This window comes from Panulirus ornatus, chromosome 16, assembly GCF_036320965.1.
Source record: "Panulirus ornatus isolate Po-2019 chromosome 16, ASM3632096v1, whole genome shotgun sequence".
NCBI lineage: Eukaryota > Metazoa > Arthropoda > Malacostraca > Decapoda > Palinuridae > Panulirus > Panulirus ornatus.
The window spans coordinates 29,956,493-29,968,941 of record NC_092239.1 but is presented as its reverse complement, the minus strand read 5'-3'; the positions used below and the strand labels follow the sequence as shown (position 1 = coordinate 29,968,941).

The 12,449-nt window shown below is 40.5% G+C and overlaps 1 protein-coding gene across 5 annotated transcripts in view; it reads right to left on the bottom strand.

The window, feature by feature from the left end:
• The window catches only part of LOC139754200 (uncharacterized), a 122,646-nt gene extending 111,353 nt beyond the window's left edge, over nucleotides 1-11,293 (bottom strand). For 3 of the 5 annotated variants that reach the window (XM_071671416.1, XM_071671419.1, XM_071671411.1), the window contains exon 1: nucleotides 11,178-11,293. The gene's annotated coding sequence lies outside the window, so the exon portion shown is untranslated. Of the gene's footprint in view, nucleotides 1-10,553; nucleotides 11,056-11,140 lie in introns of those variants that run through there. The other 2 variants (XM_071671413.1, XM_071671414.1) reach the window with 2 other exon arrangements.
• Between the last annotated feature and the right edge of the window lie 1,156 nt (nucleotides 11,294-12,449).

Below are 12,449 nucleotides of genomic sequence, written 5' to 3'. Positions count from 1 at the left end.
AAAGTTTTTACCAAGGATGTAAGGCATGTGTACGTGTAGGAAGAGAGGAAAGTGATTGGTTCTCAGTGAATATAGGTTTGCGGCAGGGGTGAGTGATGTCTCATGGTTGTTTAATTTGTTTATGGATGGGGTTGTTAGGGAGGTGAATGCAAGAGTTTTGGAAAGAGGGGCAAGTATGAAGTCTGTTGGGGATGAGAGAGCTTGGGAAGTGAGTCAGTTGCTTTTTCGCTGATGATACAGCACTGGTGGCTGATTCATGTGAGAAACTGTAGAAGCTGGTGACTGAGTTTGGTAAAGTGTGAAAGAAGAAAGTTGAGAGTAAATGTGAATAAGAGCAAAGTTATTAGGTACAGCAGGGTTGACGGTCAAGTCAACTGGGAGGTAGTTTGAATGGAGAAAAACTGGAGGAAATAAAGAGTTTTAGATATCTGGGAGTGGATCTGGCAGCGGATGGAACCATGGAAGAGGAAGTGAATCATAGGGTGGGGGAGGGGGCAAAAATTCTGGGAGCCTTGAAGAATGTTTGAAAGTCGAGAACATTATCTCGGAAAGCAAAAATGGGTATGTTTGAAGGAATAGGGGTTCCAACAATGTTGTATGGTTGCGAGGGGTGAGCTATTGATAGAGTTGTGGGGGGAGGATGGATGTGCTGGAAATGAGATATCTGAAGACAATATGTGGTGTGAGGTGGTTTGATCGAGCAAGTAATGTAAGGGTAAGAGAGATGTGTGGAAATAAAAAGAGTGTGGTTGAGAGAGCAGAAGAGGGTGTTTTTTAAATGGTTTGGTCACATGGAGAGAATGAGTGAGGAAAGATTGACAAAGAGGATATATGTGTCGAGGTGGAGGGAACGAGGAGGTGGGAAAGATGGAGTGAAAAAGATTTTGGTGATCAGGGCCTGAACATGCAGGAGGGTGAAAAGGGGGGCAAGGAATAGAGTGAATTGGAACAATCTGGTATACCGGTGTCGACGTGATGTCAATGGATTGAACCCAGGGAGTGAAGCATCTGGGGTTTTCCTGGAAAGTTCTGGGGGGCCCGGGATGTGGAAAGGAAGCTGTGGTTTCGGGCATTATTAATGACACTAGAGAAGGGTTGTGAACGAAGGGGGCCTTTTGTTGTCTTTTCCTAGCGATTGCAATATGAGGGGGGGGGGGGGTTGTTTTCCTGTGTGGCGAGGGGCGATGGGAAAAAAAAAAAGGCAGACAGTAGAATTATGTACTGGTATTTTGTTTTTTTTTTTTGTTGAATATTATTATATATAAATATTTTTATATTTAATTTTTTTTTTTTTTTTTTTTTTTTTTCTTTGTCGTGTCTCCGGGTTTTGCGGGGGTTGCGAAGGAAACAGAAAAAAGAAATGGCCCAACCCCCCCCCCCAATGTTATAAACCGCCACCCCGAAAATTTTAATTACAAGTTTTCCATGGTTTCCCCAGCGCCACATCCCCGTTCAATCCCGACAGCCGCAAACCCCGGATCCAATCGCCAACCTTTTCCCTGCCCCCTTTCACCCCTGCTGCGGCCCGATCACACAAAATCTTTTCCCCTCCATCTTTCCACTCCAATTGGTTCCCTCTTCTCCTCGTTCCTCCACCTCCGACACATTTTTTCCTCTTGGAATCTTTCCTCACTCATTTCTCCATGTGCCCAAACATTTCAAAACACCCTTTTCCCTGCCTTAAACCCCACGCTCTTTTATTTCCACACATCTTCTTACCCTTACGTTACTTACTGGATCAAACCCACCTCCCCACCACAATTGTCCAAACATCTCTTTTCCAGCACATATCCTCCTTTGCGCACAACTCATCCTTAGCCCAAACGCCTCGCAACCATAACAACATTGTTGGAACCACATTCCTTCAAACATACCCATTTTTGCTTTCCGAGATAATGTTCTCGACTTCCACACATTCTTCAAGGCTCCAAAATTTTCGCCCCCTCCCCCACCCTATGATCCACTTCCGCTTCCTGGTTCCATCCGCTGACAGATCCACTCCCAGATATCTAAAACACTTCACTTCCTCCAGTTTTTCTCCATTCAAACTCACCTCCCAATTGACTTGACCCTCAACCCTACTGTACCTAATAACCTTGCTCTTATTCACATTTACTCTTAACTTTCTTCTTCCACACACTTTACCAAACTCAGTCACCAGCTTCTGCAGTTTCTCACATGAATCAGCCACCAGCGCTGTATCATCAGCGAACAACAACTGACTCACTTCCCAAGCTCCCTCATCCCCAACAGACTTCATACTTGCCCCTCTTTCCAGGACTCTTGCATTTACCTCCCTAACAACCCCATCCATAAACAAATTAAACAACCATGGAGACATCACACACCCCTGCCGCAAACCTACATTCACTGAGAACCAATCACTTTCCTCTCTTCCTACACGTACACATGCCTTACATCCTCGATAAAAACTTTTCACTGCTTCTAACAACTTGCCTCCCACACCATATATTCTTAATACCTTCCACAGAGCATCTCTATCAACTCTATCATATGCCTTCTCCAGATCCATAAATGCTACATACAAATCCATTTGCTTTTCTAAGTATTTCTCACATACATTCTTCAAAGCAAACACCTGATCCACACATCCTCTACCACTTCTGAAACCGCACTGCTCTTCCCCAATCTGATGCTCTGTACATGCCTTCACCCTCTCAATCAATACCCTCCCATATAATTTACCAGGAATACTCAACAAACTTATACCTCTGTAATTTGAGCACTCACTCTTATCCCCTTTGCCTTTGTACAATGGCACTATGCACGCATTCCGCCAATCCTCAGGCACCTCACCATGAGTCATACATACATTAAATAACCTTACCAACCAGTCAACAATACAGTCACCCCCTTTTTTAATAAATTCCACTGCAATACCATCCAAACCTGCTGCCTTGCCGGCTTTCATCTTCCGCAAAGCTTTTACTACCTCTTCTCTGTTTACCAAATCATTTTCCCTAACCCTCTCACTTTGCACACCACCTCGACCAAAACACCCTATATCTGCCACTCTGTCATCAGACGCATTCAACAAACCTTCAAAATACTCATTCCATCTCCTTCTCACATCACCACTATATATATATATATATATATATATATATATCCCTGGGGATAGGGGAGAAAGAATACTTCCCACGTATTCCCTGCGTGTCGTAGAAGGCGACTAAAAGGGGAGGGAGCGGGTGGCTGGAAATCCTCCCCTCTCGTTTTTTTTTTTAATTTTCCAAAAGAAGGAACAGAGAAGGGGGCCAGGTGAGGATATTCCCTCTAAGGCCCAGTCCTCTGTTCTTAACGCTACCTCGCTAATGCGGGAAATGGCGAATAGTATGAAAGAAAAAGATATATATATATATATATATACATTGAGATGTATAGGTATGTATATTTGCGTGTGGACGTGTATGTATATACATGTGTATGTGGGTGGGTTGGGCCATTCTTTCGTCTGTTTCCTTGCGCTACCTCGCTAATGCGGGAGACAGCGACAAAGCAAAATAAAAAAAAAAATGATAATGTGTGTGTGTGTGTATGTGTGTGTGTGTGTGTGTGTTATTTCATGTTTGGCAGGGTGGTGACAGGAATGGATGAAGGCAGCAAGTATGAATATGAATATGTACATTATGTATATATATATATATATATATATATAGAGTTGATAGAGATGCTCTGTGGAAGGTATTAAGAATATATGGTGTGGGAGGAAAGTTGTTAGAAGCAGTGAAAAGTTTTTATCGAGGATGTAAGGCATGTGTACGTGTAGGAAGAGAGGAAAGTGATTGGTTCTCAGTGAATGTAGGTTTGCGGCAGGGGTGTGTGATGTCTCCATGGTTGTTTAATTTGTTTATGGATGGGGTTGTTAGGGAGGTGAATGCAAGAGTTTTGGAAAGAGGGGCAAGTATGAAGTCTGTTGGGGATGAGAGAGCTTGGGAAGTGAGTCAGTTGTTGTTCGCTGATGATAAAGCGTTGGTGGCTGATTCATGTGAGAAACTGCAGAAGCTGGTGACTGAGTTTGGTAAAGTGTGTGAAAGAAGAAAGTTAAGAGTAAATGTGAATAAGAGCAAGGTTATTAGGTACAGTAGGGTTGAGGGTCAAGTCAATTGGGAGGTGAGTTTGAATGGAGAATAACTAGAGGAAGTGAAGTGTTTTAGATATCTGGGAGTGGATCTGGCAGCGGATGGAACCATGGAAGCGGAAGTGGATCATAGGGTGGGGGAGGGGGCGAAAATTCTGGGAGCCTTGAAGAATGTGTGGAAGTCGAGAACATTATCTCGGAAAGCAAAAATGTGTATGTTTGAAGGAATAGTGGTTCCAACAATGTTGTATGGTTGCGAGGCGTGGGCTATGGATAGAGTGGTGCGCAGGAGGATGGATGTGCTGGAAATGAGATGTTTGAGGACAATGTGTGGTGTGAGGTGGTTTGATCGAGTAAGTAATGTAAGGGTAAGAGAGATGTGTGGAAATAAAAAGAGCGTGGTTGAGAGAGCAGAAGAGGGTGTTTTGAAATGGTTTGGGCACATGGAGAGAATGAGTGAGGAAAGATTGACCAAGAGGATATATGTGTCGGAGGTGGAGGGAACGAGGAGAAGAGGGAGACCAAATTGGAGGTGGAAAGATGGAGTGAAAAAGATTTTGTGTGATCGGGGCCTGAACATGCAGAAGGGTGAAAGGAGGGCAAGGAATGGAGTGAATTGGAGCGATGTGGTATACCGGGGTTGACGTGCTGTCAGTGGATTGAATCACGGCATGTGAAGCGTCTGGGGTAAACCATGGAAAGCTGTGTAGGTATGTATATTTGCGTGTGTGGACGTATGTATATACATGTGTATGGGGGTGGGTTGGGCCATTTCTTTCGTCAGTTTCCTTGCGCTACCTCGCAAACGCGGGAGACAGCGACAAAGCAAAAAAAAAATATATATATATATATATATATATATATATATATATATATATATATATATATATATACTTGATTGGCAATTCCCATATCAGACAGGGAGCTCCACGATACAGACGAAGAACAGCCCATGCACTCTCATACACATATATTTACATAAATGCCAATACACATACGTATACATATACATATCAACATATACACGTATACATACACATACACAGACATATACATTTATACATATGTACATATTCTAACTTGTTTGCCTCCATCCATTCCTGGTGCAACCCTGCCTTACAGGGAACAGCCTTGCCAACCACTGCGTCAGCAAGGTAGCGCCAGGAAAAACACAAAAAGAGACCACACCTGCTCACACTTAGTCTCTAGCTGTCATGTGCAATGCACCAAAACCACAGCTCCCTACCTGAAACTAGGCCCCAAAGACCTTTCTATGGTTTACCCCAAATCTTTCACATGCCCTGGTTCAATAAATTCATAGCACATCAAGCCCAGTATACCATACGGTTTCAAATAACTCTATTTTATGCACACCTCTCACTCTCCTGTATGTTCAGGCCCCAGTCACTCGAAATCGTTTTCACTCCATCTTTCCACTTCAATTTGGTTCATGCTTTTCCTTGCTCCCTCCACCTTTGACACATATATCCTCTTTGTTAACTTTTTCGTACATTCCATATGTCCAAACCATTTCAACACATCCTTTTCTGCTCTCTCTACCAAACTCTATTCATTTCCACACATCTCTGTTACCCTTTCATTACTTACTCGATCAAACCACCTCACACCACATATTGTCCTCAAACATTTCATTTCTAACACTTCCATCCTCCTCCACACAACCCTAAGTATAGCCCATTCTTCATAACCATACAGCATTGTTGGAAATACTCTTCCTTCAGACATACCCATTTTTGCTCTCTAGGATAACATTCTCTCTTTCCACACATTCTTCATCACTCCCAGAACCATCGCCCCCTTCCCCATACTATGTGGTAAACTAGGGTCAACATGCTGTCAATGGACTAAACTGTGGAATGTGAAACGTCAGGAGTAAACCATAAAAAGGTTTGTGGGGCCTAGAAGTGGATAGCGAGCTGTGGTTTCGGTGCATTTCAAATGACAGCCAGAGACTGAGTGTGAAAGAATGTGGCCATTTTGTCTGTTTTTCTGGTGCTACCTCACTGAAATGGGGGGGCAGCAATGCTGTTTCCTGTGGGGCAGGGTGGTGCCAGGAATGGATCGAAGGCAAGCAAGCATGATTTATTTTTTTTTAATCTTCCAAAGGAAGGAACAGAGAAGGGGGCCGGGTGAGAATATTCTTCAGAGGCCCAGTCCTCTGTTCTTAATGCTACCTCACTGAGGCGGGAAATGGCGAATAGTATGAAAGAAAGATATATATATATATATATATATATATATATATATATATATATATATATATATATATATATATATATATATATATACATATGACTAATGTACATACAGAGAGCACATCAGTGGGATCTAATGATAATGGTACGCAGAGAACACTCTAAACATCAACTGTATATGATATACATATCTGGAAAAAATAATTAGTATAAACAATATGCAGGTAGCAACACCTTAATACAGCATTACGCATTAATATTATGAAAAGATGAAATCCTTAAGATTATGTAATTATGAGAATGAAAAATTGAAACCATGTCGGTACATACCTTTAGAGAGAACAAGATGTTTTGGAAGGAGGTTAATAATGTGCAAAAAACAATGGAACAGATAGGAACATGAGTGAAGAGTAGCAAAAGGGGAAGTGATAACAGGTAGTGATGAAGTGAGGAAATGAGTGAGTTTGTTTGATGACAAGATAGCAGATGTAGGGTGTTTGGTTTGTGGTGGTATGGAAAGTGAGAGAGTCATGGAGAGTAGTTTGTTGAAGAGGGGAGGTGGTGAAAGCCTTACATATGATAAAATGTGGCAAGGTGGTTAGAGTGGAAGGTATTGCAGTTGAATTCATTAAGAAAGAGGATGACTGTGATGTTGATTGGTTGGCAATGATTTTACAGTATATGTATGGATCATGGTGAGGTATCTGAGGACTGGTGAAATGCATGATGTATAGTGCCACTGCATAAAGGCAAGGAGGAAAAAGGTGAGTGTTCAAACTACAGAGGTATAAGTTCGTTGAGTGTATCTGGTAGGTTGTAAGGGATGGTATTGATTGAGAGGGTTAAGGCATGAACAGAGCTTTGACTGGGAAGGAAGATTGTGGTTTCAGAAGTGGAAGAGGATGTGTGGATCAGGTGTTTGCTTTAAGAAAAGTGTGCAAGAAATACTTAGAGAAACAGATGGATTTATAAATGACAATCTTCGATGCAGAGAAAGCTTATGACAAGGTTGACAGAGATGCCTTGTGGTAAGTCTTAAGAATCCACTGTGAGATAGGAAAGCTGCTACAAGCAGTAATAAGTTTTTATCAAGGGTGTAAGGCATGTGTATGATTAAAGATGAGAGGAGAGTGAATGGTTCCAGATGAAGGTTGGTTTGCAGCAGGGGCACATGATGTTACCATGGTTGTTCAATTTGCTTATGGATGGGGTGGCTTGGAAAGAGGGGCAAAAAAGCAGTCTGTAAAGGATGAGAGGGCCTGGGAAGTGAGTCAGTTGTAGTTTGCTGATAATACAGCTCTGGTGGCAGATTTGAGTGAGCAATTGCAGATGGTGGTGACTAAGTTTGGAAGAGTGTGTGAAAGGTGAAAGTTGAGAGTAAATGTGAATAAAAGCTAGGTTATTAGGTTTAGCAGGGTTGAGACAGGTCAGTTGGGAGTGTGAGTTTGAATGGAGAAAAACTGGAGGAAGTGAAGTGTTTTAATTACCTGAGAGTGAACATGGCGGTGAATGGAACGAAAGACGCAGAAGTGAGTCACAGGATGGGTGAGGGGTGAAGGTTCTGGGAGCAAAGAGGAATGTGTGGATAAACAGAACATTATCTGGGAGGGCAAAAATGGGCATGTTTGCAGGAACAGCAGTCCCAACAATATCATATGGATGTGAGACATGGGCCATACATAAGGCTGTGAGAAGGAGGGTGGATATGTTGGAAACAAAATGTTTGAGGATAATATGTTGTGTGAAGTAGTTTGATCAAGTAATAAATGGGTATGAGATATGTGTGGTAGGGGCTGAAGCGTTAGTAGGCTGTGCCTGAAGTTCTTGTACATATCAGAGGATGAAATGTTATTATGAGTCGGTATCAGTAAATATTAGAGGCCAAAGTGTCAGTAAATATTAAGGGCCAAAGTGTCAACCAACAATAACATTTCACCTAGAAGTTGAAATGAGATTGAAATATACCAACAGGCATGGAAATCTATAATCTTTGCTTTGCAAAGGAAAAAAACTTATCCAATGACCTAATAGATATAGACCATACACTCAAGAAAAATACAAATGAAAATAACTTTACTCATATGCAAAATGCAAACTAAGGATCACAACCTCTATTGGCCCCCTATAAACAGAAGAGGATGCCTTTACAGACAATTGCTAGGAGATGACAAAAATTATGAAAAATCATCTTAAAGATAACTTTGTAAAAAGTACTTGCCCCATATTATACTGAATATCACCACCTCACCACAGGCTTTTGAGAAGGTCACTAAGGGCCTGCCCATGCAAACTGTACCAAGACAAGACTCCTGGAACTTGGTCTTCACAAAGACATGCAAAGTAACTCTAGCATGAACACTAATATACTCAAGAGAGAATGTCTAAATTCTGGCATCATTCCTGAGACCCTGAAAATGACTTCCACAATCCCACTCCACAAAGGTGAAAACAAAGTAATTTCAAAAACTATCAACAGACAGCAGTGACATTTGAACATTATCAAAATCTCTTATAGTCCCAAAAAGCAAACTGACTGAATTTTGGAACTGATCAATCTGCAAAACCCAAAATAACATGGTTTCAAGGCAGGAAATCTTGCATCTTCAAACTGCTTAATTACTATGTTAAGATTGTTTTGAGACTGTGGAGGAAACAAAATGCAATGTGATTTACAAAGACTTTGCAAAGACAACTGACAAATGTGACCTTGGTGTCATAGCATATAAAATGCCTAAGATGGGAATAAGCAATAAATTGGGAAATGGATATGCAACTTTCTAACAGACCTAAACATAGTTGTAAACCATTCCACTTCCAGTGCTTCCAAAGTAAAATGTTCAGTCACCTGAGGAACCATAACTGCATCCATCCTGTTCCTCATTCTTATATCTGACTCTGATTCAAATCCGAACAGTTTCATATCAATCTTTACAGAAAAAAAAAGAATAAGCATGTACGTCATATTAGTATCAAACTGGGGAAGGCTACAATGAGATGTAAATAGGTCACCAAGAACAACATGGGGAAAATAAGGATAAAAACAATACAGAATACTAATACCCTAGCCTTCTCTGAACACAACAAACCAACTGCCTCCTTCAGAAGGATTTTGGGATGGATCATCCAGAGCTTCAAGACAAGAAAAACCAATGATGGTAGTTTTCATGGCACTAATTCCTTCAGAACTGATGTTCTAACATCATCTTACTAGGTAGGTGAAATTGCAGGATGAGAAAGTGTTCAGAAATCTTTCAAAGCCTAAATTAAAATTGCAAAGGAAATGAACTACTTGAAATGGTTGAAATCACTGAGACAGTACTCCCTGGAGTGCAGATGGGGAAAGTCCTAGAAGGCATGGTCAACAACTTACACATGGAAATAATTTCCTTCTAACATAAGACATTTTCTTTCTTTTCTTTTATACTTGTTGTCCACTGTTTTCTGTGTTAGAGAGGTAGTGTGAGGAACAATGAAGACAGGCTGCATTTGCTCATATCCATTCTTTAGCATTGTAACAAAAACCACAGCCCCTTACACACAACCAAGCCTGACAGACCTTTTCTTGGTTTCCCACACATTCCTCAGTGATTCCAGGACCTTTGCCCCTCACTCACCCCATGACTTGCCTCTGATTCCATTGTTCCATTTGCTGCTATGCCCACTCTTAGTTATCAAAAACACCGTTTCCTCCAAGTTTTCTCAATTCAAACTTACATCTCCTAACCTAGGGATCAGAACTGACTGCTTATCTCTCGGACCAAAATGATGCATAAAGCCATCTAATGAGGTACAAGGTTTTAATAACACTTTAACCATTCATAAAACCCATGTCTTCTGTAATGCTAAATCAAGCAGTTATCTTAATGCCTATATATTTACAGTATCAGTACCATGAATCAATAGTTATCTAACCACAAATTTTCCTTATCTTAATGTTTATATATCTACAGTATCAGTGTTATGAATCAATAGTTATCTAACCACAAATCCCCCCCCCCCCTCTCTCTCTCTCTCTCTGATAGTCCTACCATGAACAAGCTATCTAATAACAAAGATATTTTGTATTAGTGAAAATGGAAATTCCCACAGTAGCAACTCATATTTACAGTAGAAATTATTAGAAAATAAAACTTACATCATAAACGCAGAAAATGCATGTCAATATATGGATAAATTACCTTGAGGTGAGTTCTACAAAGGTTAAGTTTCCTTAAATTCATAACCTAACTCTAACTAACCTCAAATTTTCCTGGTATTCTCTTATCACCATCGCTCAATAAAACAATGCTCCATAGCATGCTCTGCAACTGTTATGGTATTCTCTGTGTTAAACTAGTACTGCAGAACAAAATCATTCAATATTAAACGTTAAGACCGATGCGGAGCTAAAATAAACTTTTACAGGGAAGAATAAGAAGGAACTTTCCCAGCAGTACAGACATGCAACACGTTAACAAGTAATTGAAACATTAATAGCGCGGCCCTCAAACTTACAAAATCAGTCTTTATGAGGAAATGCTAGGTAATTGTAAAAAAAAAAAAAAAATACAGATGAGACAAAAATCATCCGCCAGGAAATTATACACGAAGTAGACTACTAAAATATAGATACCAATACCAAAAGCGAATTTGAAGCTCGACTTGGTAAACACTGCTAGATATGGTTAATGTTAAACTTACGTATGTGTCGTTTTACGGCAAACTAACCTCTACCTCACAATTTCTCAAGAGTCTCGGACTGAATAAATAAATCAAGTTAAGCAAAATAAAAAAAAACAACAGTAATCACAAAATTATCTTAAATAATCTACTGTAAACTATATACCAATATATGTGGCGTTACTATTGTAACAAAGGCTTACCAGAAGTCCCTCAACGGATTATATATATATAAACACACGATCTGGGATACGGGACTAAATAATTAAATTTATGGAGAAGTAAGCAAGTGAAGTGATGAAATATAAGCTGAAATAATAATGCATGGTTAACAGTGTTAAGATCCTTGATGCAGCCATAATCATCTTCCAGTAATGCAAATATTTGACAGGTTACTGTTCTGCAACGGAGTATTCCTGTCGATGCTAGGCTATTGTATTAGCTTTTAGGCTCATTTTTTCAGTTTGAATTAGAATTCTAAATTTTCTTGGTTTTCATCTTTCTCCACTTCCTGGTGACCCATTTCTTTATCTGCTGTCATCTGATCCTTCCTCGAGGAGATATGTTCCCTCCCTTTTATCCATTTATCTTCTAATTTTATAATTCCTTGTACTGTTCTTCCAGATAAAGTATTTCCACTGTCCTTTACAGTATACTGCAAATATTCAATGAACTTGTACATTATCTTTGCTTTTGTAGCACCAAACTGTCGCTGCACGACGCCTTTACTAGGTGGAAGGTTAGGTTGGGTTAGGTTGGGTTGACGATCAACAGCTTGACTCCGCCCACCCATGACGTCACTTTGGAAGGCCAGCATAGTTACTCTCAGCTGTCAATTCATATTTACGCAGACGACATACTTATTCATTGTCCACCTTTGCAGTCCACAGTGACATCCTTAAATATTCTCAACAGTTGTTGAACTAGGACTGGTAATTGCCCCTCAGAAATCCAAAGTAATAACACCTAGGGATCAGCATCAAACACTCTACCTACAGGGACACGTCCTTGAGGAAAAGCTTACCTATAAATATCTAGGAATACATGTAGGACACCAGCCTAAAGGCTAGCCGTATGGAGCTCGAACGCACAAACGCTGCACGCGATTTGTAGCATGTGGCTCCATTGTCTCGTCTATAACAATGCTCAAACTTCTGTACACCTCACTTTATTAGGTTCTTCAATTACCCAGCGCCTACGATACTTAGGTTAGGTTAGGTTAGGTTAGGTTAGGTTAGGTTAGGTTAGGTTAGGTTAGGTTGGGTTAGGTTAGGTTAGGTTAGGTTAGGTTAGGTTAGGTTAGGTTAGGTTAGGTTAGGTTAGGTTAGGTTAGGTTAGGTTAGGTTAGGTTAGGTTAGGTTAGGTTAGGTTAGGTTAGGTTAGGTTAGGTTAGGTTAGGTTAGGTTAGGTTAGGTTAGGTTAGGTTAGGTTAGGTTAGGTTAGGTTAGGTTAGGTTAGGTTAGGTTAGGTTAGGT